The sequence below is a fragment of the Pleurodeles waltl genome, chromosome 2_1 (genome assembly GCF_031143425.1).
Source record: "Pleurodeles waltl isolate 20211129_DDA chromosome 2_1, aPleWal1.hap1.20221129, whole genome shotgun sequence".
In the NCBI taxonomy this organism is placed as follows: domain Eukaryota; kingdom Metazoa; phylum Chordata; class Amphibia; order Caudata; family Salamandridae; genus Pleurodeles; species Pleurodeles waltl.
The window spans coordinates 347383260-347407365 of NC_090438.1; the positions used below are offsets into that span (position 1 = coordinate 347383260).

The 24106-nt window shown below is 43.8% G+C and overlaps 1 long non-coding RNA gene across 1 annotated transcript in view; it reads right to left on the minus strand.

Moving 5' to 3' along the window:
• Positions 1 to 23210, minus strand: part of LOC138258837 (uncharacterized) — a 120746-nt gene extending 97536 nt beyond the window's left edge. The window contains exon 1 of the long non-coding RNA XR_011198588.1: positions 23025 to 23210. This is a non-coding gene — a long non-coding RNA (uncharacterized lncRNA). The remainder of the gene's footprint in view (positions 1 to 23024) is intronic.
• Positions 23211 to 24106: the final 896 nt, after the last annotated feature.

Here is a 24106-nt window from a genome sequence, read left to right on the forward strand (position 1 = left end):
AACAGTGCAGCCCAATCTACCATGCCAGGTCCTCCCTGGACCGGAACTAAGCATCCTAGGACCACATTCAGGGTGTCACTCCCCATCAGCCAGGCTAACTTGAATCCAGCAGTCTTGCGAGCAAGGGATCTACGTCTGGGCATACCCGAGCCACTTAGTGCACGTATTGCAACACCACAAAATAAAATGATGGTCAGAGTGCTCAATCTCTTGAGACACTCCAGCAGTCTAGCCCAAACTGCCAAGCCAAGTCCTTCTTGGACCGGAAACAAGTATCCTGAAGTCTCTTCCTGCATGTCAGGAATATTTCTGACGTTTCCTGCCGGGAACCACTCAGTGCCGTGCAGTCTAAGGTAGAAAAAACTGAATGTTGGAACTTGAAGTCCCGCCCTAAATTTGTCAATCATTAGCCAGTAGTCATGTGGTGGATGAGCATCTCGCTGAAGGCTTCTGCCGATGGAGACAGCTGATGTTCCACCATCCCAAAATAAAAAAGCAGCTCCCCATTTATAAACAGGCAGGGGAACAACACATATGGCAGCACAGGATATCGGCCTGTTTAATAATGGTTTTCCTGCTTCTGCCAAAGCCTCTATGAGACCCTAAAGGGCATATTTGTCAATATTTTGTGTTGCTCCTGTGCAAGGGTCACACAACACCTAGATGAGATTTACCAAGCCACACAAGGCCACCTTGCATGGCCCTGTGTGGCTTGGTAAATCTGAAGTAACACAAGCCAGCACAAGCTGCTGCCTTGTGCTACTCTGCCTCAGGGAGGTGTGCCATGAGTGGAGCGTGGGTGCTCCCACGCATGCATCCATGGATTTTGGCACGTTCCCAGATTTATCACTACTGGCAGACCAGTGAATGCGTCAGAATGCTATGCCTCCCGAGGGGGGGGAGTAATAATATATTTCTTTATTTTATCTAGTTTGTGTCTCTTTTTTACATGTGCTGCATTCTGCAGCACAAGTAGAAAAAGGAAAACACCTCTGAGGTTTGCTTCCTGCACAAAATCGTGCCTATAGCACAGAGACACTTGCAGCATAGTGCAAAGGTCCCAGCGTTGGCAATAGGCAGCAGTTTCTGTGTCAGAGCAGGCAAAGAGCAGGAATATGTCTTATTGTGTTGTGTAAAATGTTGATAAATATGGCCCTAAGGCTATTCAAACCTTGCTTGACAGACCTGGTGGAGACACATTTTTCTATAGCATCTACTCTCTACCTAAGAATCAGGCAGTGTAATACTGCATATTGTCATGTTTAGTGGTCTTGCACAGTTTGGTCACCTCTTACAGAGAAGATACTAAAATCTGTATTTCTCAAAAGTTCCTTAATACAGGAGACTTATAAGTAAGTAATAGGTCTCAGCTTCACATTTTATTTTTCATGACAAGTACACAAAGTAAAATTGTCAGCCAAACATTTGGGAGTAAAAACGCACAAAGACACAAGATTCAATTGAAATTTCATGTAGAGGCTGCGTTCTTCTAGGTGAATCATATCTCTGATTTTGTTCTGGCCCAGGAAAGATTTTTATATACATACAGTCAGAGTCAAGAAGACTATCAAAAAGGAAAGGATCTCACAGCTTGCATTCTAAGAATATTTATTCTTGATTATAAGCAGTGTTGCCTGGTGCATACCTGAAGAATCTGACCAAACATAGCATAGGTCCAGGTCAACAGCCCTTGTCAAATATGTTCAATCCCTAATAAACAAAAGGCTGCATTACTAGCTCGTAGGTTATGTAGGCAAAACAGGTATTCTTTCAGTTGAGTTCGCCAAATCTTTGATGAAAATAGTGCAAGTGTATGTAGCTACTCCTATCACACATGTAACCCTAAATTTGTATTTTAGGAGTCATAAAGAGGCAGATCTCAGTAGTGTGCAATTCACTTTGGGCTCTTATCAGCAATATTGTAATTGAGAATCTCGTTAATTAAGTACTATTTAAAACGCTAACCTTAAAAGTGGCCATTGAATGATTTTAACAGTTCAGACAGTGCTTTCTCAAACCAGAAATTTGTTTAAGGCAGGTAGAACGTGTGGCAAGTTCATCATGCTCTGAGTACTTTCTACAATTGACAATGACCATATACTTGTTTTATTAAAACGAAAGCCAAGCATGTCAAATGTATTAACTATTTCTTCAATGTTGTTCCTTTAGGGCACAGGTCTCACCATGATGAGTACTTAGTACTTCCCCTCATTGAGGTAAGATCTCTTCAAGAAATATTCCTCAGAAGACTTCAGTAAGTAGTGAAGGGCATTCCCAGACCATGCTATTAGCACCACTTCATCATAGTAAAGCATGAATTGGACGGATGGTCTTTTTTCAATTGGTCAACATAAAACTTACTGAGGTGTCCCGCCTGACCTATCATTTATAAATGTGGTAACCGAAATGCCAACAAACACCCCACCAGCTCCTCTTTGACCTACATGGATCACATCCTGTGGGGCATGTATCAATTTTGGAGGGGTCTCATTGGCTTTACATTGGCCCCTTGGGCATCATCACATGGGGCCTGAAAGCATTGCAGTGTCTAACCCATGACAGTGATCTCTGGCTGAGAAGCCGACTGGGGCCATTCAGACATTGGGTCTTCCTCCATTCGCCCCAACACATTTGGGGGCCAGGATAAGCCTCTGAGCAGCGACTTTAGAAACAAAATTACAGATTCCGGCAGCACCTGGTAATGGTGCAGGCGAGGAGCTGGCTGGGGCCGTGGGGTCCTTGGGGCTCCTCGTGCTGACTAAAACCATTTTGGTGATGTGGGTGCCCTGGGCAGGCACCAGAGAACCCAGCTGGGCACAAAATAGGCAAAAAAGAATAATACATTGGTGTTAGAAGACACTCATTTATTATTCATTGCTCCCAATAAAGCTCTGGCGCTTTTTGGATTCATATTTTTATATTCTTGGTGGTGCTCCTAGAAGTGGCAGGGGCACCAACAACCTTTTTTTAATGTGGGTGGCTGCAGGGAGTGCAGCAGTCCCCCATCAAAACAAAACGGGGAAAACGTGTTTTGAGACCCTGCCTTTTTCCAGGCCCCGATTGACAGATCACCCTGAAACATTCCAGTAATCCAACAAGTAGACCTGAGTTTTGAGTTTTAAAAGTATTATGTAAAAATCACATACCAAAACCAAAAAGCAACTTGCAGGTATCTGGTCGTACCGAACAGGGTCAAAGCCAAAGTTAAAGCTGACGGTGAAGGAGCATGGGTTGGATACAGGGTCCAGGCTAGTCTCGCTGAAGAGTTTACCTTCTCACAGTCCAAACCCATGTGGGGAACCTCAGTTGGCTGCAAGGAGTTTGCTGTCAGCATGAAAAGCAGGTCATTGCTGGAGCTTCACATTGGCAGTCCACATGGGCGTTCACTGTTTGTTGCGAAGAGTAGGTCACTTCTTGAGCTTCAAATTGCCAGGAGACACTGCGATCATTGCTGATGCACACAGTGATGTGAATAGCAGGTCGTCACTGGAACTTCACGTTAGTGGGTGTCACAGACGGTTGTTTCTTGGCGCGAAGAGTTCACTCGCAGTTGTGAGGAGCTCAAAACTTCTGGATTTCCACCTGGAGTTCTCTTTAGAGGCAGAAGAAGTACACTCTGATGTCAGTCAAGGGTCCAAGACCAGGGGAGCACCTCTTGGAAATCAGGACTCACCCGAGCAGAGGACAGCAGCAGGGATCAGTTAGGTACAAGAGTGCTGGTAAGCTAGACAGTTGCAAGGAGGCCTTTTTAAGCTTGTTGTGTTCCTGCAGCTCAAACAGGAGGTCAGCCAGCTGACCCTTGGAATCACTTCTGAGTAGCCTGGTTTCAAAGCAAGCAGGTCTAGTCTCCCTCCTTCAGACAGCAGGACAGTCATTTTCCACAGCTCCAGGAGGGTTCTGGAGAGAGGTTCTGAGGGTGCTATTTCTTTTACTCAGTGCCAGCCTGTGGGTGGGAATGCCCCTTTTGTTTAACCTTCACCCTTTACTGGGTTTGGCCACAATCTGTCTAGGGGGACACAGGTCTAAGTGTAAGCTACATTTGTCAGTGGCACGGGCAGGTAGCCCTTGGAAGTCAGGAAGGGGGTGATCACATCCCTGAGGATACACTTTGAAGTTCAGAAAGAACTGAGTACCACCCCAAGGACACCCTGCTCAGGACAGAAATACCCTGCCTCACATGCAAGTCCATTTTGTCCCAATGTCTGGAAAGAACACGCAACACACCACAGGAGAGCCATTCACGGCCATTTGATCCTGGACTATAGCAGAACATGCCAACATTATAAAACTGCCATTTTTTAGAATAGTAACTTAAAATCCTACTTTACTATTAAAGAGGACTTTCAATTGCAATTCAAATAAGAAGAAGAAGCATTTCTCTATCTGTTCCAAAATTGAAGTTAGCACTTATTAAGTGTAATAAGTCAACACTGTAGTGGTCTACAGGAAAGACAGCTTTACTACAGTGAAAAACGTTAGGAGTTTTTCACTGTCAGGACATTTAAACATAAACTTACATGTCCTACTTGTTTAATGCCCTGTCCCCTGCCCTATGAGCCTTTAGGGCCTACCTTAGGGGTGACATATAGGTATTAAAGGAAGGTTTAGGCCTTGCAGATGGTTTATTTTGCCAGGTCAATATAGCAGTTTTAAAAATACACTACAGGCTGCAGTGGAAGGCCTGAGACATGCTGTACAGTGCTACTTTAGGGGGTGGTACAATGACTGCTGCAAACCTCTGGTAGCATTTAATTTACAGGCCCTGGGTACAAGTAGTACCATATACTAGGGAATTCTAAGTAAATGAAAGGTGCAATTAGGTGTATGCCAATCTTACCATGTTTAAGGGAGGGAGCACAAGAATATTACCTCTTGTTAGCCGGGGGTAAAGTGCACAGGGTCCTAAAGGTAACAAAAACTATTCAGTCCAAATCAAGGAATTAAGGCAAACAGTCTGGGGGAATACCATACCACAAATATAAGTATATCACCTGGTGAAAGTAAAAAGTTCTTGACGGGTGTAAATTCCAGTAATACGATGCAGGGAAAAAGCATATCGACATGGTAAGATTAAGGAGCAGAGAAAGGCTACTCAGTCATATGTTTCCAGTGCTGAAAACTAGGTCAACAACATGAACTGCATCATGAGTAGGCTGAGACACTACCTGGATTAGACTCAAGGCCATGCAAACCTCAAGAATCTTGCTAATGCTTAAGTACAGCGGAAAATCTGATCAGATATTCAAATCTCCAACAATAACAATTTTGGAGCGTGCACTGTTTTGCGGCCCCTGCCAAACCCCTGTTTCTGGTAAATACCTCACACTTCATTAAATGTCAGAATCTAATTTAACTGTGTAAACCATTACAGTATTTCCCATAAAATGCCGATTTTGATGCAGTAAGCATCAAAATCTATGTTATCCTCCTCTAAAACTTGGAACAAGCATTAATTAATGCACCAAAAAAAATTCCCAAACCCTGGGAGTTAGATTTTATCAGGTGTGATAAATAGCACATACTTCTCTGATCCACTTGTAATCAGGCTTAAATGAAAGATGAAGTCAGTGAATTCTGTGCAACTCTCTGTGGCAGGATATATCAAGGGTGTCCTTTTCAGAGAATGGCACTGATAAAATAAATGTATGCTGTTTTTTTATACGCTTGTGAATAGGGATTTGATGTTTCCTGACCCGCTACCAGTAGACTCTCTGGTGGCAAGTCTCAGGGACAGAGCATCAATGGCAGGCAATGTTGTTTTAATAATCCAACCCATAGATAGGTGGATTTGGCATTGGGTAATGTGTACACGGGTCTGCATTTAGTGTGAGAGTAGTTGTTTATGAGGACTAAACAAATTCTTTAAGCTTCAAGACCTATAGTACATAAGGGATTGTATTACGGACATAGCTTACAGAGATATATTCTAAAGACAAGTGATTTGAAGTACATTTTTAACTATTCCTTACAGACTTATTTGAACTCTAATGATTTGCGACAAATGCAGTACTATTTACATATTGGAGTCTTATTGGCTTTCAAAGAATTGTTCAAAACTATACAAGTGGAAGAATTCTGAAGTGTTTTAGATGAGATGGGAAAACATTTCTCAGCTACTCTAGCGGAGAGAGGGAAGACAGGTAGAGTTCCTGTCAGATGTGGCATTTGATGGAATGAGAGCAGAAGCTTTGGCTGGGGGTGCTTCCTTTGCTACATTTCGCAATCTGCATGGATGTGATAGGCATATTGATTTGGTTCAAAACCACAGTGCTCCACATGCATTTTTTGGTACCCAAGTGTATGGGGCTGAATTAGAGGAAATGCTTTCCAAAGAGCAGATTCACTCTAACTTGTTAATAAAACAATCAAAGTCTTCCAATTCGTATTCTAACTAAAATCATTAATCTGCATATGGAACCTGGAAGTGATTCTCAGAGTGAGCGAGGTGAGGCGTGGGACTGCAGAGTTCCCCGGAGCGAGCAGAGTGCTGCAGGGGGGGTAAACAGGAGAAGACATGTTGGGAGTGGGAGAGCGGTGCCATGCGGTGCAGGGAGCTTGGTCCTTGAAGCTATTGTAAGCCACCTCAAGGAAAGTTCACATCTGAACATTAACCGACATTCCCGCCCGCCACTTGCCAAACACCCACCAACCTGCCTGCCCCCTATCCTGTGGCCTCCAACCTCCTTAACACCTTAACATAGCCTCAACACCTCAACGCCACAGCATCCCTCTCCCAGTGCATGCCCAATGTTGAGGACGTTCAGAGAAGAACACCACCGTCACTGTGAAAGCTTATGCCCTCAACAAGCCCCGTTGCCAAGGACTACTGTCGGCTGTGGTCAGGGGACAGCTGGCAGTGTAATCGGCAATAGGCTGCAGAACTCACGTACTGCACGGAGGCAGCCAGTGTTAAGCTGGTATGGCTTATGCGTGAAAGAGGTTCTTCCTCAACCATGACAACCAGTCCCACCCCACACAGCATGGAGTTCCTGAATGCCCAAGTGCTAGTAATTGGATTAGGAGGACCAGCTGTGATGCTCGTGCCACCCCGCTGTTGCCTCTTGGGACAAGTCTTGTGCTTGAGTGGCAAAAACAGCCTGCAGGTACTATGCCGCCCCAGCAAAATTCAGAATTTAACACAAGAAATTGAGATCAACGGTGTAAACATGTCAACACCAGGGCAGTGCGCGCTCTATTGGCGACTAGAATGCAAAAACCCAGCACTCTCAAAACAATATAATTTATGCATTGTGGTGATATGTTGTTGTTTAACCTTTTGCATTGCAAAGTTTAATCCTGAAGACTTACTTTTTATGTGTTTACAAATACTGTACATTTGCAATGTATTGCTGCAGGCTTTCAGAGTGTGTTAGGGTGTGGTCCCTTTCCAGGGCCTTCCAGAGACTTTCCCTACAGCATGCCTGGGTGTGGTTGTGGGCTGGGCCAAGACTCTATAAAAGGGAGCCAGCCCAGCTCCAAGTGCTCACTATTCAGAGGTCCCGGTGCAGAGCAGCAGCTACTTCCTGAGCTCCTGTCCCGTGGCCTATTTGATCTTCCAGGCCTTTGCCCTTCATTCTTCATTGGTGATCCTTGTTCAGGGCGGAAAGACGGTGGTTGGGCTGACCTCCCGACGCCGTTATCGAGAACTTTCATATTCTTGGCCTAATTCTTTAATGATTAACAGATTACTTTGCGCGCTACCATTTCTTGACATTTGCATGGTGGCTTGCGAATCGGCAAGACGCGTGATTCGTTTCATGCTGATTTGATCTTGTTATTCATTGCGTGCTACCATTTCTTGACATTTGCATGGTGGCTTGCGAATCGGCAAGATGCGCAATTCGTTTCATGGTGATTTGATCTTGTTATTCATTGCGCGCTACCATTTCTTGATATTTACATGGTGGCTTAAGAATTGGCAAAAGACGCGCGATTTGTTTCATGGTGCTTTAATCTTGTTATTCATTGTGCGCTGTTATTTTTTGGCATTTACATCGTGGCTTACGAATTGGCAAGACGCGCGATGAATTTAATGGTGATTTAACCTTGATATTCATTGCGTGCTACCATTTCTTGACATTTTACATGGTGGCACTCGAATCGGCAAGACGCACGATTCTCTCTTTGAGCTTAATTCATGTTGTTCATTGTATGCCATTTATTCTAAGACATTTATTAGGTAATATTCGAGTTGACAAGTTGTGTGATTTGTTTCCTCATGGTGCACAATCCTTTTATGGTGTTTACTATATATATGAAAATCTGCAATGTGCGCAATTCGTGTTGAAACATTTCAAGAGAACACAGAAGACCAGAGTTTCTAGATGCAATATTGCATGGTCCTAGTATGCATTCTCAAAAAAGGATTCATATGACTGGTTTAGAACTTATTCAGAATGTTTTTTCCTGATTCTCATGTAAAGGAAAGTACTTGAATTTGAAAGTTTCATTTAATCCATCTTGATTCTCTTACAGGTATCCGGCCATCTTGAAACTTAGTTATTTTAAGCCTAATTCTTAGGTTGTTCATGTTTTCAGAATGACTAGGCTTAGAGTCATAGTCTAGTATTGATTTCATGAGATGTAATTTTCATATTGTGTTTTAACCTTTTTCTTACTACAGGTCTCCTTCCCAGCTGTTCCCTTCCTAATCCCCTCTTCCCCTCTTGAATTCTCTTAGCCTCTGTGATTTATCTATCAGAGTCTTGGAGCTGTTCAGTGGTGGATGTGTTGGGAACGTGCGCAGACCCCGAGGATCTGGTGACTCTGACAGAATAGTGAGCCCACAAATTATTATCCTCGTGGTTTGTGGATGTTCTCAGCATGGTCACGCTGGACGAGTTAGTCAAGGCTATCACCCAGCTCCAGGCAGAGGTGGTATCATCCAAAGAATTGAGAACTAGCCTAGCTGAGAGAGTGAGTCAGTTACAAGATAAGGTAGAGAAGAAGGAACAAAGTCCCACAGGTGTGTCTTGGCCAGGTACTTCTTCTCAGACTTCTGGAAGTAATCCGACAAGCATTTCCCTCAATGTCCCTTCCGCAATTCCTTTAGCTCCCCCAGAACGTTTTTCCGGTGACTCTTTGAAAGCTCAATCTTTCCTGGTTCAAGTGGAACTACACTTCACCTGTAGACCACATACTTTCCCAGATGCCCAGTCCAAAGTAGCTTTCTTCTTATCATATCTGTCTGGGGATGCAGCTACCTGGGCAATTCCTCGTGCGTAAAGATAGTCCCTTGTTGTACAACTGGAGAAATTTTGTTCGTGAGTTTGAGAGAGTTTTTGATTGTAGAACTGTAACACAGTCAGCAGATCGTGAATTGTTAGATTTACGCCAAGGGAATCAGGACCTAGTGTCGTATCTAGCCAACTTTAACCGGCTGGTTGCCGAGACATCCTGGCCTGAAGAAAAACAAGCGGTCTTGTTTTACAAGGGACTCAAAGAGGAACTAAAAGATATCTTAGCGCAAATCGACCCACAACCTACAGAATGTCAAGAATTAATAAACCTTGTCTTGAGTCTTGATCATCGTTTATCAGAACGTGAAGGAATGCGCAAAAAGACTGAAAAATATTCATGGCATATTCATGATAACAGAGACTCAAGAACTCCGAAAGAAAGAACGCCAGAACCGATGGAAATTGCAACCATCAGAAGACCTTTGACCAAAGATGAAAAGGACCTACGCAGAAAAAATGGACAATGTCTTTATTGTGGGCGGAAGAGTCATTTTGCCAAAGATTGCCCAATCAAACCAAAAGGGCAAGCAAGGTCCAGTTCAGAAGGTCGCAGCCAATGCACCAGTCGAGTTGGAAAACTAAAACACCCAAGATGCAGAGAAGGGTTGCTCTTGGGTGTCACCGTGGACCCTTCACAATCTAGACATCTTAAACTGGAAATAAGAGTTCAGGTGAAGAAAAAGATCTATTTAAAAAAAGCTCTAGTTGATTCTGGGGCTACTGGGAACTTTGTTGACGCCCAATTGGTTCGTGCATGGGGGATCCCATGTATTGAAAAGAAGACCCCAGAAATCATCCAGGCAGTTGATGGGAAACTCTTGACTGGAGGTCCAGTAACTCTTCAGACTATTCACTTATCGATGATTTGTGAAGATAAGAATCAAAGAAAGAAACATAAAGAGAAAATCATCCTTGACGTGATCCATGCTCCCCAATATGGGATTATCCTTGGCTTGCCATGGTTAACTCATCACAATCCAGAGATCAATTGGGCAGAACGAAAAATCATGTTCTCATCTGTGCTATGTAAAGAACAATGTCTACAAAAGATTCAAGTACCAAAAGTCTGCAACTCTTACATAGCTACTGCTGCAGAGAAAGAAATTCAGCTGCCCAAACAGTATTCATCTTACAAAGATGTATTTGATGAGAAAGGAGCAGAGACCCTACCTCCTCATAGATCTTGACTGTCAAATTGATCTAGCCCCAGGTGCGATACTTCCCAACTGTCATGTGTATGCCCTGTCAGAACATGAAAATCAACATTTACGAAAATACCTAGATCAATTTTTGGAGAATGGTTTCATTCGCCCCTCTAAGTCTCCTGCAGCTTCGCCTTTGTTTTTTGTTTCAAAAGCTAATGGAGAACTTCGAACTTGCATCGACTATAGGGGATTGAACAAAGTCACCATCAAGAATAAATATCCTTTACCCCTAATTCCGGTCTTATTGGAACAAGTAAAGAGAGCAAAAATCTACACGAAGCTTGACCTTTGAGGTGCTTATCATTTGGTCAGAATGAGAGAGGGTGACAAATGGAAAACAGCGTTCAAGACAAGATATGGCCTTTTTGAATACACCGTCATGCCTTTTGGTCTGTGTAATGCTCCAGCAGCATTTCAATTTTTCTTGAATGACGTTCTTAGAGAGTACCTCGACATATTTGCCATAGTATACATCGATGACATTTTGATCTACTCAGACAATGAAAACAAACATGTCCAACATGTCAAGAAAATTCTTGCAGCCCTTCGAAAACACCATTTATATTACAAACTAACCAAGTGTGAGTTTCATGTTACCACAGTTGAGTTTTTAGGGGTTATTCTTACCCCTCAAGGTATGGTGATGGCAGAAAAGAAAGTAAAAGGCATATCTGATTGTCCCACCCCAAAGACTGTTCGTGATGTACAATGTTTCCTGGGGTTTGCACATTTTTACCGGAGGTTCATAAATCATTTCTCCCAGACAGTGGCTCCAATCACTAAGCTATTAAGAAAGAAAGAAAAGTTTGTATGGTCCCCAGAAGCTGACCAAGACTTCTCTAATTTGAAGGAAGCTTTCTCCACTGCCCCAGTCTTGACTCATCCTAATGCGAATCGACCTTTCATAGTGGAAGCTGATGCTTCAGATGTAGCAATAGGAGCCGTCTTATCGCAACGAAATAAAGACACTGGTCAACTCCATCCTGTAGCTTATATGTCTCGGAAGTTGAACGAAGCCGAACAGAACTATGTCATTGCTGAAAAAGAGCTTCTGGTGATTCGTGATGCCTTTAAAGAATGGAGACATCATTTGTGGGGTGCCAAATACACTGTCACAGTATATACTGATCATCGTAATCTTCAATTCATGAGTTCCGCCAGACTTTTGACTCCTTGGCAATTACGCTGGATGCTGTTTTTTGCCGAATTTGATTTTGTAGTAACCTTCCGGCCTGGTAAAGATAATCGCAAAGCTGACGCCTTGTCCCGCCAAGAGTCTACCACGTTGCCTGCATTTCAAGCCTCCAGAGCTATCATTGCTCCTGACAAGGTTCTATGTATCATAAAAACTGAAGATTTCTTATAAGAAATTCGCAACTCTTTTACTGTTGAGAAATGGCAAACATGGGCCCAAGCAGACCCCAAAAGGTCAATCAAGCAAGGACTACCCTTTCACGACGCTCGTTTGTTCGTAACCACTACCAAACTTCGCAAGATAGTGTTTCATTGGTTGCATGTTATACCTACGGCAGGTCACCCAGGTACTCCTAAAACTCTTGAACTGATCCAGCGCTATTTTTGGTGGCCTACCCTAACAAAAGATGTAAAAGCAATGGTAAACAACTGCGAAGTCTGTGCTCGCACTAAAACAAGTCATTCAAAACCAAAAGGGTTGTTACATCCACTTCCAACCCCAAGTTGTCCATGGGAACACATTTCTTTAGACTTTATTATCGGTCTGCCAGTGGTTCAACAGCATTCAGTAATTCTGGTGGTAGTAGATAGTCTCACAAAATATGGACATTTCATTGCCTGTAAGAAATTGCCCACTTCTAGTGAATTGGCAACTATTTTACTGAACAGAGTGGTTCGTTATCATGGACTGCCAAAAGTTATCTTCTCCGATCGGGGGTCGCAATTTGTCTCCAATTTCTGGAAGACATGGTGTAAAACACTCCAAGTGACATCTACACTATCTACTAGTCACCATCCTCAAACAGATGGTCAAACGGAGAGACTAAATCAGACTTTGAAACAATACCTACGTGCCTACGCTGAAAAGGCACTTCATTCTTGGACATCTATGCTCTGGTTAGCTGAGTTAGCCTACAATAACTCATTCCACACTTCTATTGGCGTTACAGCCTTTTTTGGTTTATTTGGCTATCATCCTGACACCTTGCCCATCACAATTCTCAAGAAAGTTCTCTTACTCCAGCTGTGTCAGAAACCATTCAGCATTTGCATCAAACCCAGAAACTGATTCAACAGCATTTAGAAAAAGCCAAACAAAAATACAAAAGGCATTATGACAAGAAACATTGCGAGAGACCGCAATATCAACCAGGTGACAAAGTGTGGTTTTCCACAAAACATATAGATTTCAAGAAGAAGCACATGTTTAACCCCAAATTCATAGGTCCTTACACTGTCCTCCAGCAAATCAATCCGGTGACCTATAAACTACAATTGCCCAGATCCTTACGGATTCATCCAGTGTTCCACACTTCCCTCTTGAAGAAGGCAGTCCAAAAAGTCCACCCTCATCCAGCTCCTGTTCTAGTACAAGGGGAAGAAGAATACAAAGTTAAGAAAATGTTGGATTCTAAACTGAGAGGGCGTAATCTATGGTACTTAATCTCATGGAAAGGTTATGGTCCTGAAAGTAACTCATGGGTTTCCACATCTGATGTTCATGCTCCAGTACTTGTGAGACGCTTTCATCGTCTTAATCCAGGCAAACCAGGCCCTAGAGCGCGTCTGGGAGAGGGGAGTACTGTCAACACCAGGGCAGTGCGCGCTCTATTGGCGACTAGAATGCAAAAACCCAGCACTCTCAAAACAATGTAATTTATGCATTGTGCTGATATGTTGTTATTTAACCTTTTGCATTGCAGAGTTTAATCCTGAAGACTTATTTTGTATGTGTTTACAAATACTGTTCATTTTCAATGTATTGCTGCAGGCTTTCAGAGAGTGTTAGGGTGTGGTCCCTTTCCAGGGCCTTCCAGAGACTTTCCCTGCAGCATGCCTGGGTGTGGTTGTGGGCTGGGACAAGACTCTATGAAAGGGAGCCAGCCCAGCTCCAAGTGCTCACTATTCAGAGGTCCCGGTGCAGAGCAGCAGCTACTTCCTGAGCTCCTGTCCTGGTGGCCTATTTGATCTTCCAGACCTCTGCCCTTCATTCTTCATTGGTGATCCTTGTTCTGGGCGGTAAGACGGTGATTGGGCTGACCTCCCGACGCCGTTATCGAGAACTTTCAGATTCTTGGCCTAATTCTTTAATGATTAACAGATTACTTTGCGCGCTACCATTTCTTGACATTTGCATGGTGGCTTGCGAATCAGCAAGACGGGCGATTCGTTTCATGCTGATTTGATCTTGTTATTCAATGCACGTTACCATTTCTTGACATTTGCATGGTGGCTTGCGAATCGGCAAGACGCGCGATTCGTTTCATGGTGATTTGATCTTGTTATTCATTGCGCGCTACCATTTCTTGACATTTGTATTGTCGCTTGCGAATCGGCAAGACGCGCATTCGTTTCATGATGATTTGACTTTGTTATTCATTGCGCGCTACCTTTTCTTGATATTTACATGGTGGCTTAAGAATCGGCAAAAGACGCGTGATTCGTTTCATGGTGCTTTAATCTTGTTATTCATTGCGCGCTGTTATTTTTTGGCATTTACATCGTGGCTTACGAATTGGCAAGACGCGCGATTAGTTTAATGGTGATTTAACCTTGATATTCATTGCGTGCTACCATTTCTTGACATTTTACATGGTGGCACTCTAATTGGCAAGACGCACGATTCTATCTTCGAGCTTAATTCATGTTGTTCATTGTATGCCATTTATTCTAAGACATTTATTAGGTAATATTCGAGTTGACAAGTTGTGTGATTTGTTTCCTGAATCCATATTGTGTTATTCATGGTGCACAATCCTTTTATGGTGTTTACTATATATATGAAAATCTGCAATGTGCGCAATTCGTGTTGAAACATTTCAAGAGAACACAGAAGACCAGAGTTTCTAGATGCAATATTGCATGGTCCTAGTATGCATTCTCAAAAAAGGATTCATATGACTGGTTTAGAACTTATTCAGAATGTTTTTTCCTGATTCTCATGTAAAGGAAAGTACTTGAATTTGAAAGTTTCATTTAATCCATCTTGATTCTCTTACAGGTATCCGGCCATCTTGAAACTTAGTTATTTTAAGCCTAATTCTTAGGTTGTTCATGTTTTCAGAATGACTAGGCTTACAGTCATAGTCTAGTATTGATTTCATGAGATGTAATTTTCATATTGTGTTTTAACCTTTTTCTTACTACAGGTCTCCTTCCCAGCTGTTCCCTTCCTAATCCCCCCTTCCCCTCTTGAACTCTCTTAGCCTCTGTGATTTATCTATCAGAGTCTTGGAGCTGTTCAGTGGTGGACGTGTTGGGAACATGCGCAGACCACGAGGATCTGGTGACTCTGACAAAACAGCTACCCCACAGCGGCCCAGATAAGTCAAAGACCCCTGCAAATGAAAAAACTGCCACAAAATAATTTCAGTGCCTACCAGTAGACATCTACAGGTAACAACCTTGCAGGGGGGTCTCTTCCATAACAAAGACACAGGGAATAAAACGGTTAGCAGTTGTAAAGGGGTCACCAACTGATTACTCACAGGCAACCACAAGCAAGAGCAATGTGATATGGAAAATCCCGGAGGGGCCCCAAGCTGGGGTAGGAAAAAGACAATAAAGAGAGCTAGGCAAAGTTCCCCAGAAAATGACTCAGTGATATGCCTCAGTGATATGCAATCAAAAAGGCAAATGTACCCACCCAACAGCAGGCGCTGAAGAAAGGTAAAATTGTAGCCCCCAATAAAAAAGAGGGGTAAAACATAACAGATTTGTTCGTGACACAACACAGTCCTCCCAGATCAAGCAAACATGCCATCCACAGCTGGGGCGCACCCGTCTCTATAGCTGTTAGCAGCACTCACAAGGCGACAGACCACAGTGCAAGGGGCCAAAGCAAATCCCCATCAACATCAGGGAACAGGCAGGTGAAAGGCGATAAAACAGGTCTAACTGAGGGTTTTTCATCTTTAAATTTCAGAAATTGGGAATATTTAAGTCCAAGACTAGCATCAGACAATCACCCAGGGCAGCTGGAGCCTTCTGAAATGCAGGACCAACCCCTAATTGAACTTCCAGAAACAGACTCATTACTGCATGAAGCCAGTGCCCTGAAAATTAAGAATCAATGTTTTCCTCTACTATGGCAGCAGCGGGGGTCAAATCGACAACACGAAAGTCAGTCTACGTCCCTTCCTGGTGTGCATGAGCAGCTTGCCAAACAAGGAAAAATCACACAGTGTATATAAACGCCCATCATACTTAAGGAAGTGACCTTAACTAATGGTGCCCACTATGCCACACCAGGCACACAGCCATACCAGGCAGAGCATTAGGGTGTCAAAGTCAAAATAACAAAGAGGAATCAATAGCAGAAATGTTAGAGGCAGAGGTACCGGGCAATATGTGGGGAGTGCACCTGATGACGGTTAATTTGCCTGCGTGTTTACAAGTTCGCCCTCCCTGCGCTTGTTAAAAAAAACATACATTTGTATGCAACTCTCCCAGTGTGCCCTAGCCTCCGGGGTGTCTGTGCCAGGCGACCGGGCCCCCGTTCTCAGCCATTCTTCAGATGTTCAGCCAGAGCGGAAACTCTCCCGGAGGGTCATGCCATGCCATGCCAGCATGTCGGTGCCACTTGTTTTTATTGTTGTTTGCTGGCCCATTTTATGTGTCCGGTCGATGGCTGCCGCCCAGAGAGGCAAATATTTTTTCTACGCTGCGATACTGTTGACAATTTTATGTTTCCGGCCTCTCTCGTCCCTTTCTCTGAGGAGTGAACAAACAAGCCGCATCTGTGCCGAGCAGGGCCTTTCTAGCTCCGGCTTCCTCCAGGCCTGGGCACTGGGGATGAATGTGCGGGCACGGGGCTGCCTCCTGCACCTGGGCACCTCCGGAAACCTGATCAACAATTAACCATCAGACCGATAAACAGGAGCTACAAGTGGATCTTGTAAACATAATGGTAGAATGTATAGTGGGCATACCCAAGTCAAAAAGGAAGATCTTCCTGGAGTCATTTTGAAGTCATCTGATGACTTCAGCTGGGCTATTCCTGTAATTATCCAGTAAAGTCATCCCAAACCATCCTGAAGTATGCCTATAGGGCGAAATATTTAAATGAGATGACTCCAGAGTCATCACAAGAACTACTCCAGGATGGTCTTCTGATTACTTCTTTGGAAAATGTGTGATTATCTTGAACTACTACAGGATGACTCCATGACAACGAAGGGATGAGAGCGGATTACTTTATGATGACTCCATGACAACAAAGGGATGAGAGCGGATTACTTCATGATGACTCCATGACAACAAAGGGATGAGAGCAGATTACTTCATGATGACTCCTTGACAACAAGGGGATGGGAGCAGATTACTTCCTGATGACTCCATGACAACTAGGGGATGGGAGCAGATTATGTCACAATGCCTTTGTTACAACTAGGGGATGGGAGAGGATTATGATTACTTCAGGATGTGTATGCATTATTTTACAACTCCATAAGTACTTCATGGTTCTTTTTGTATTACTTCACTATGACCCTGGGGATTTCTGGATATGTTTTTCTGAGTCCAGCACAATTTTATGATGATTGCACTGATTTATTTTTTTGTGATTGATCTCTCTCTGAGTTGTTCCGCAGCTACACTATAAGAACATTAGACCATATCTTTAAGTAAATACAATAAAGCCCCTCAATTACAGCATTTCATATATCTGCCTGACTTACTGTTGTAGTATTACTGCACTTCCACTAACTCTGTCACTGCAACCTTTAATTGCAATTACTGCAAAATATGTTTTTAACGGGAATTAAAGGTGTTGTAAGGTGGTGGTATTAGTAGTCTGGTAAGTACTGGTGTCAGTGGCGCTGCACTTGGATGAGTGAGGACAAGCTTATGGTCGAGATGGCTACTGGTAAATCAGTATATTAAGTGGATGAGGGTACGTACTGTGGGTGATGAGTAATTAGTGAGTGCTATGTAAGTAAATGCCAGTGAGCAATGCAGTGTATAGTGTTTTAAATGTCTACACATAAATTGTATATTCATTTGAGAGGCTTTGATTAAAAATGGGTTTGCGGCGCAAGTAGATTGTATAATGCATGGATGATGATCTAGAGTGTGTAAGAACAGGAGATATGCTCAGTGATGCCTAGTGAGGGAAGTAGATATGAGTAAGGGGTGTTGAGTGTGTGCAAATAAGCATTGAATAGCAAAGAGCTAAGTGGTGTTTTAAGATCGAATGTGCAGAGTAGACTTGAGTAGTGGTTGTGGTTAGTGAAACAGGATAGAGCTAGACAGAAGAATATGGATAAGGTGTGTAGGTAGTGTGAGCAGTAGATCTGAATAGCACATAAACAGCAGTTTCAAGGAAAATGTGACTCCTTGTGTAGTCTGGAGGTGAACAGATATGGAGTTAGTGGAAGTTCAGCAGATATGAAGAGCTTGTGCCAAAGGTGTACAGTGGATGTAGAGACTAGTTTAGGGGTGGAAAAAGCAAGCATACAGGTCAAGATGAAGATATGGAAACTGGAGAGTTGATACAAAGGGCTGTGTAAGTAGAAGAACAGCTGTCAAGAGCTGATTTAGAAGGAGGACAATGTATGTGGAGGGGAGCATGCAAGCAAAGGGTGAAAAGCACCTGTGGATGTTGGAGTCCCCATGTCCAGACAGAAGAGCGAGTGTGGATATCAATAGTGGAGGGCAGATGTGCAGAGGTAGCTGGTTGACATGAACGTTCAGTGGGGGCGAGAAGTTTACAGTAAAGTGCAGGATTTTGAAAAGCAGAGATGAAGAGTGGAAGTACAAAAAAGGGGAGACGAAGGCTGTTGAGCGTGGATGGACATGATGGAGAGAGATGTAGAGCTTACACTGATGATGTGGTGGTGTGGAGAAAAGATACAGAAAGAAGGGTTTGGACTGTTTACAGTGGATTTACTGGGTAGACAGTGAGTACACACAGTGGAAAGAGCATGTGCATGCTAAAGAGGGAAGTACTGGGTAGAAAGAATAAGGAGGAGGAGCATAGAAGGTGGAGAGAGCACGAGAAATGTGTAAAGTATTTGGAGAGAATATCTGAATGGTGGCAAGCATACGTTAGGGTGGAGAGTGTTCGTTTAGTGTGGAGAGGCATGTATTGGCTGGGTGGAAAACATGGAGAGTGCTGTGACTATTAGAGCATATGAACCAAATGGAGAGGACATGCAGAGAGTGGAAATAAGAGCAACCGTAAAGGGTGGAGAGAGCATGTACAGCACATGTGGAGTATTTACAGCACATGTAGAGGGTGGAAAACACAGAGTGGTCAGGGAAGGTAAAGTGCAGAGTGTAAAAATGAAGGATGGAGATGGCAAATATAGCATGAACAACACATGTTGACAGTGGACATCCACTTTGGAGCGAATGTGTAGGGTGGAGAGTGGATATAGCAGGCAGAAATTGTTTGATGAAGTAAAAGTAAATGGCATACAGAGTTTGGTCAAAGGATCTAGAGGGCAATGAGTGGATGTAGTCCATTGAGAAATAATTTGTGCACAGAGGAATGAGTGCAAACCATGAAAATGGAGGGTCGATGTACTTGGTGGAAAGTGAGGTAGGACTTTGATAGTGAATTGGGAGTGCTTGGGTGGATATCTAAGGTGGACAACAGATGCAGATAGTGAATAAGAAGAGTAGGCAGACGATGTAAAGGTCAGAGTGTGGATGTAATCCACTAAGAGCAAATGTTGGGTGGACAAAGGACAGATTGGATGTAGAGAAGTAATTGTGGGGCTTGAAGGGGAAGTTACAGAGCGTGTTGAATTAGGGGTGTGAAAAATGCACATAATTTGCTTCTGTGCACTTACACAAAATTTCAGTGGAATTATGCAGAATTAGGCAAAATTCAAATCCGCAGAGAGAGGATGCAGATCGAGTAGGTAGAGCCTGCACTGCAGATGTGGCGAGATGGTGTTGAGAAAAGATATGTGGACAGTGGAGAATGGATGGAAAGGATGAAGAATGCATTGAGTGGGTGGAGACAAAATGTATAGAGTAGTAAGTGTAAACGGAAGGTGGGAAGTGCATGTATAGTACAGAGAGTGGATGTGGACGGCAGGGAGCAGATGTGCGTGTGGAGGGCAAATGTGAATATAAGAGCATGTATTTGGTGTGTGAAGTGTGGTGTGTGGATCAGCTTTGGATACAACATCAAGAGATAGTTTCAAGAAAAAGAATGGAGAGAGCTTGTGGAGGTGATCAGGGATGAAGAGTCAGTAGACATTGACACATGGAGAGCTCACGTCGGGGGTCATAATGGATGCGCAGGATGGTTTCGGAGGGTGGAGAGAGAGCATATAAATGTGACAGAGATGGAAAGGGTTAGCGGTGGATGTTATGCAGAGTAGTATGCAGGATGCAGAAGCGATGAAGTGCTTGGAGAGAGAATGAAAAGGGCTAAGAGTCAATAAGTAGGGTAGGGGGCAGACCGAAACAACAGAAAAAGAGTACAGATTTGATGTAATGCACAGAGAGTTTGTGGAGAATGGATAAGACACATGCGGAATCAAATGTACAAGGCAGGGTGAGGATATGAAGGGGTTGGAAAGCTGATAAAAAGAGCTTACATTGGTTGTGTACCGCGAAGAGCTGATGTACAGGATGGATATTGAGGGAAGACAGTTGAAATACTCACCACGAGGATGAACAATAAGTTTGAAGATTGAGAGTGGTGGGCAGATTTGTGGAGGTAGTTGTTGGAGAGGGGATACTTGAGAGGCAATGTGGGGTGTGTTGTGAAGATGTATTGTAGAAAGAGAATAGATAGCCTGCTCAGATGTAGGGAGGTAGTGTGGAGAAAGGACGGAGGGAAGAATTTAGACCAGAGTGAATGTGGAGAGTGAAAACAGCATGTGGAGTGTGGCAAAAGTGTGTAATTAGGGTGGTGAAGACGTGGAGGTTGAGAGTACCTGTATAGGTTGAATGGCAAATGTGAAGAGTGATGTGCAGAATGTAGAGCACAGGTGGAATGTGGAGATCAGATGTGACATGTCAAAGTATAGTTTAAAAGTAGATGAGAAGAGTGCATATTTAGTGTGAAGAGCATATGTACAAAATGGAGAGCGCATGTCCAGGGTAGAGGCCAGATGCACTGGGTGTGGAGCAAATGTAGACAGTGGAGTGTTTCCAGCAAATGTACACAGTGGGAAATAAATGTACAGAGGGGAGAGAAGGTATACAGTGTGGAAAGTAGATATAGAGGATCAAGGCTGCATATGTAGTATGGTCAGCACATGTAGTACAAGAGAATATAAAGGGCAACGATCAGATTTTCCTGCAGTGAGAAGGGAGTTATGCAGTGAAAGTTTAGAGTGTAGAACCTGAACATGGAGAACAGATGTATAAGGTGGAAAGTGTAGGTGAGGCTTGATGAGTGGATGCAGAGGGCTTTGATTGGATGTGAAGGGTTAAGAACAGATGTGAAGGGTTAACAGACAATGAATACACAGAAGACCATGAAGTGCAGATATACATAATAGTAGAATGGGTAGAGCCTGCATTGCAGATGTGGTGCAGTAGCCTGAAGAATAGATAATAAGAGTGGCTGTTGACCATCAAGAGTGGATGTACAGGGTATCTTGAGGTTGGAGAGTGAATGTATGGAGCTGAAGCCCCAAGTGGGGGTTGGAGAGGGCATGCACAGTGTGGATAGTGAATGTGGAGAGCAGAGAGGTGATGTGCAATGTGAAAAGCAAATGTGGAGGGCAGGGAAGCAGATCTGAAGTGTGGGGAGGCAAATGTGAAGGGTGGCAAGCAGAGTACTGGATGGCAAGTACATGTGAAGGACAAATCTATCAATTGAAGGGCACCTATGGAGGGCGCAAAACAGAAAGGTAGGCAAAGTGTGGAAACCCCATGAGGAGGGCAAATGTAGATGGCAGAAAGCAGCTGGCCACTGAGAGATGTGTTTCAAGAAGAGAGAATAGAGCGGATGTAAAGTGTAGATGTGGCGGGCAACGTGGAGTATGGATGCAGAGGATTTAGAATGAGTGTGTAGAGTGTAGAAGAGAAGTAGAGGGTAACTACAAAGCATAGACATTGGGTTTGGAGAGTAGACAGCATGGGTGGATTGTGCATGTAACTGGTGTGTAGTGTATGTGCAGGATACATGTAGTGCAGACAATGGAAAGAGAATTAATAGGAGGTAAGGCAAATGTATAGTTTGAGAACTTAAATGGAAAGTGGATGCAAAGCATATTTTAGTGGGTGGATATGGGTCATGGACTGCTGGTGCTCATACTGGAAAGTAGACGTAGTGGCTGCACAGTAGATGTAGTGTATGGTATTACACATGGGTTTGGAGTGGGTGTGGAGCACATAGAGTAGAGAGCGGAGATACAGGATGGATATTGCATGTGCAAAGTGTAGAGCACATGTGGAAAGTTGCAGTACATTGTAGAGAGTGGGTGGAGAGTGAGAGTGAGAGTGGGTGGAGGGCGGAGAGAGAGTGGGTGGAAGGTGGAGGTCAGAGAGAGTCTGGGTGGTGTAGGGCGTAGTGGGGGAGAGGAGAATGCATTTGTATGGTTGGGAACGGATATATAGCATGGAAAGGATTGCAGGGTGACAGCAGCAAATGGAAAATTGCGAGAAAATGTACAGACTAATGTGCAAATGAACAGGCTGTAGACTACAATTGGAGGATGTAAACGTGAAGTGTAAAGAAGATGTCTGGGGTGAATAGTAATGTACAGGGAAGAAAATGGATGTGAATTGTGAGGAGTAAATGTAAAGAGGGGACGTGGACGGTGGAGAGAATGCATGTAGAAAGTGCATGTGGAAAGTAGATAGCCAATTTGGGGGGTAGAGCGTGCACTTACAAAAGTGGTAAATGGATGTTCAGGTTGTAGAGCGTGCAGGGAGAAGAGATGTGGAGGGTTGAGAATGCAGGTGGTGAGTGGCTAATTCTTATATAGGGTGGACAGCACAGTTTTTAAAGTAAATGTGGAGAGTAGGTGTAATGGCGAGAGCAGATCGAGCAGGAGAGCATGTGCGCAGGGTGCAAAAATCAAGAAGAGAGTTAATGCGGAGGGTCAAAATCAGATGTAAATGTTTTAGTAATAAGCAGAGAGCAGCTGGCAGAGCAAAAAGCTGAAGAAATGTGTGAAAACAGAGAAGAAAGTGAAAGTAATAACACACACGCAAGGACAGACCTTACAGCGTGAAAAGTGCACAGGTAAGGAACAGAGCGTAGATGCTAGATGTGGGCAGGAAGAAACGAAGCTGCAGTGGAATACGCTGCAGAAATGAAAGGACTGATAGAAGAGAAAGGAGGCACAATGAAAAAGCCCATTATAAGGATCGAGGCATCCCTCTCCCCCGATTTTCTTTTTTTTTTTTAAATACCAAACTAGTCAACAGCTCACCTTTGGGGGATGGGGAGGGCCGATTCCTCACTCACCTCATTCATCTATTTCTCCCTGATCACTACACTCTTTCCCTTCCTGCCAGAGCGCTGCGCTCAGCTTAACACCCTGCAAAGTCCCCGATTTAGTTTGGAAAGAGACACTGGTGATGCAATTCCTTCTGTTTGTTTCCATACACGCTCCTGCAAGGCTCAGCATTATTTCCCTCGGTTTCAGCAGCATGAGGAAGAAAGAGCTGCATGGGTTGAGGTCGAGTAACTTGATTGTTGGGTTGAGCACAACAATCGCCTTCCCGATTGGCCAAAACGGCATGAATGTGGGCGGGGTTTTACAAGGTTGGTTGCCTTTGTCTATTGTTTTCAACAATCTTTATTGAAAACGTATTGTAAACAGGCAAACAACCATGCAGTTCCGAACGGAGCAAAGATTGGAAGGCAAAAGCTCTCCTAGACAGAGGAGCATATTTCTACTACAGTGAAAATCATCCAATGCTGATGTTTGGAATATGTTTTAGTGTTGACAGAGGGACTGCCTGATAAGAAGATGGGGGCCACAGTTCTCCAGTGTCATTTAACAACAAACTGCATCCTGGGAGTTGTAGTTAGGCTTTAATAAATCACCGTACCTTGCACACAGACTAACGCTCTTGCTCTAAGTTGGAGACTTGGGCCCGTATTTATACTTTTTGACGCAAAACTGCGCTAACGCAGTTTTGCGTCAAAAAAATTAGCGCCGGCTAACGCCATTCTGAAGCGCCATGCGGGCGCCGTATTTATTGAATGGCGTTAGCCGGCGTTAGCCGACCGGCGCTGCCTGTTGTGCGTCAAAAAAAACGACGTACACCAGGCAGGGCCGGCGTAGGGAAAAATGGCGTTTGGGCGTCCAAAAATGGGGCAAGTCAGGCTGAGGCAAAAAAATCGCCTCAACCCGATTTGCGCCATTTTTTTTGGCGCCCAGGCGCCATTAATATGACTCCTGTCTTAGCAAAGACAGTAGTCATGCCCCCTTGCCCAATGGCCATGCCCAGGGGACTTATGTCCCCTGGTCATGGTCATTGGGCATAGTGGCATGTAGGGGGGCACAAATCAGGCCCCCCTATGCCACCAAAAAAAATACT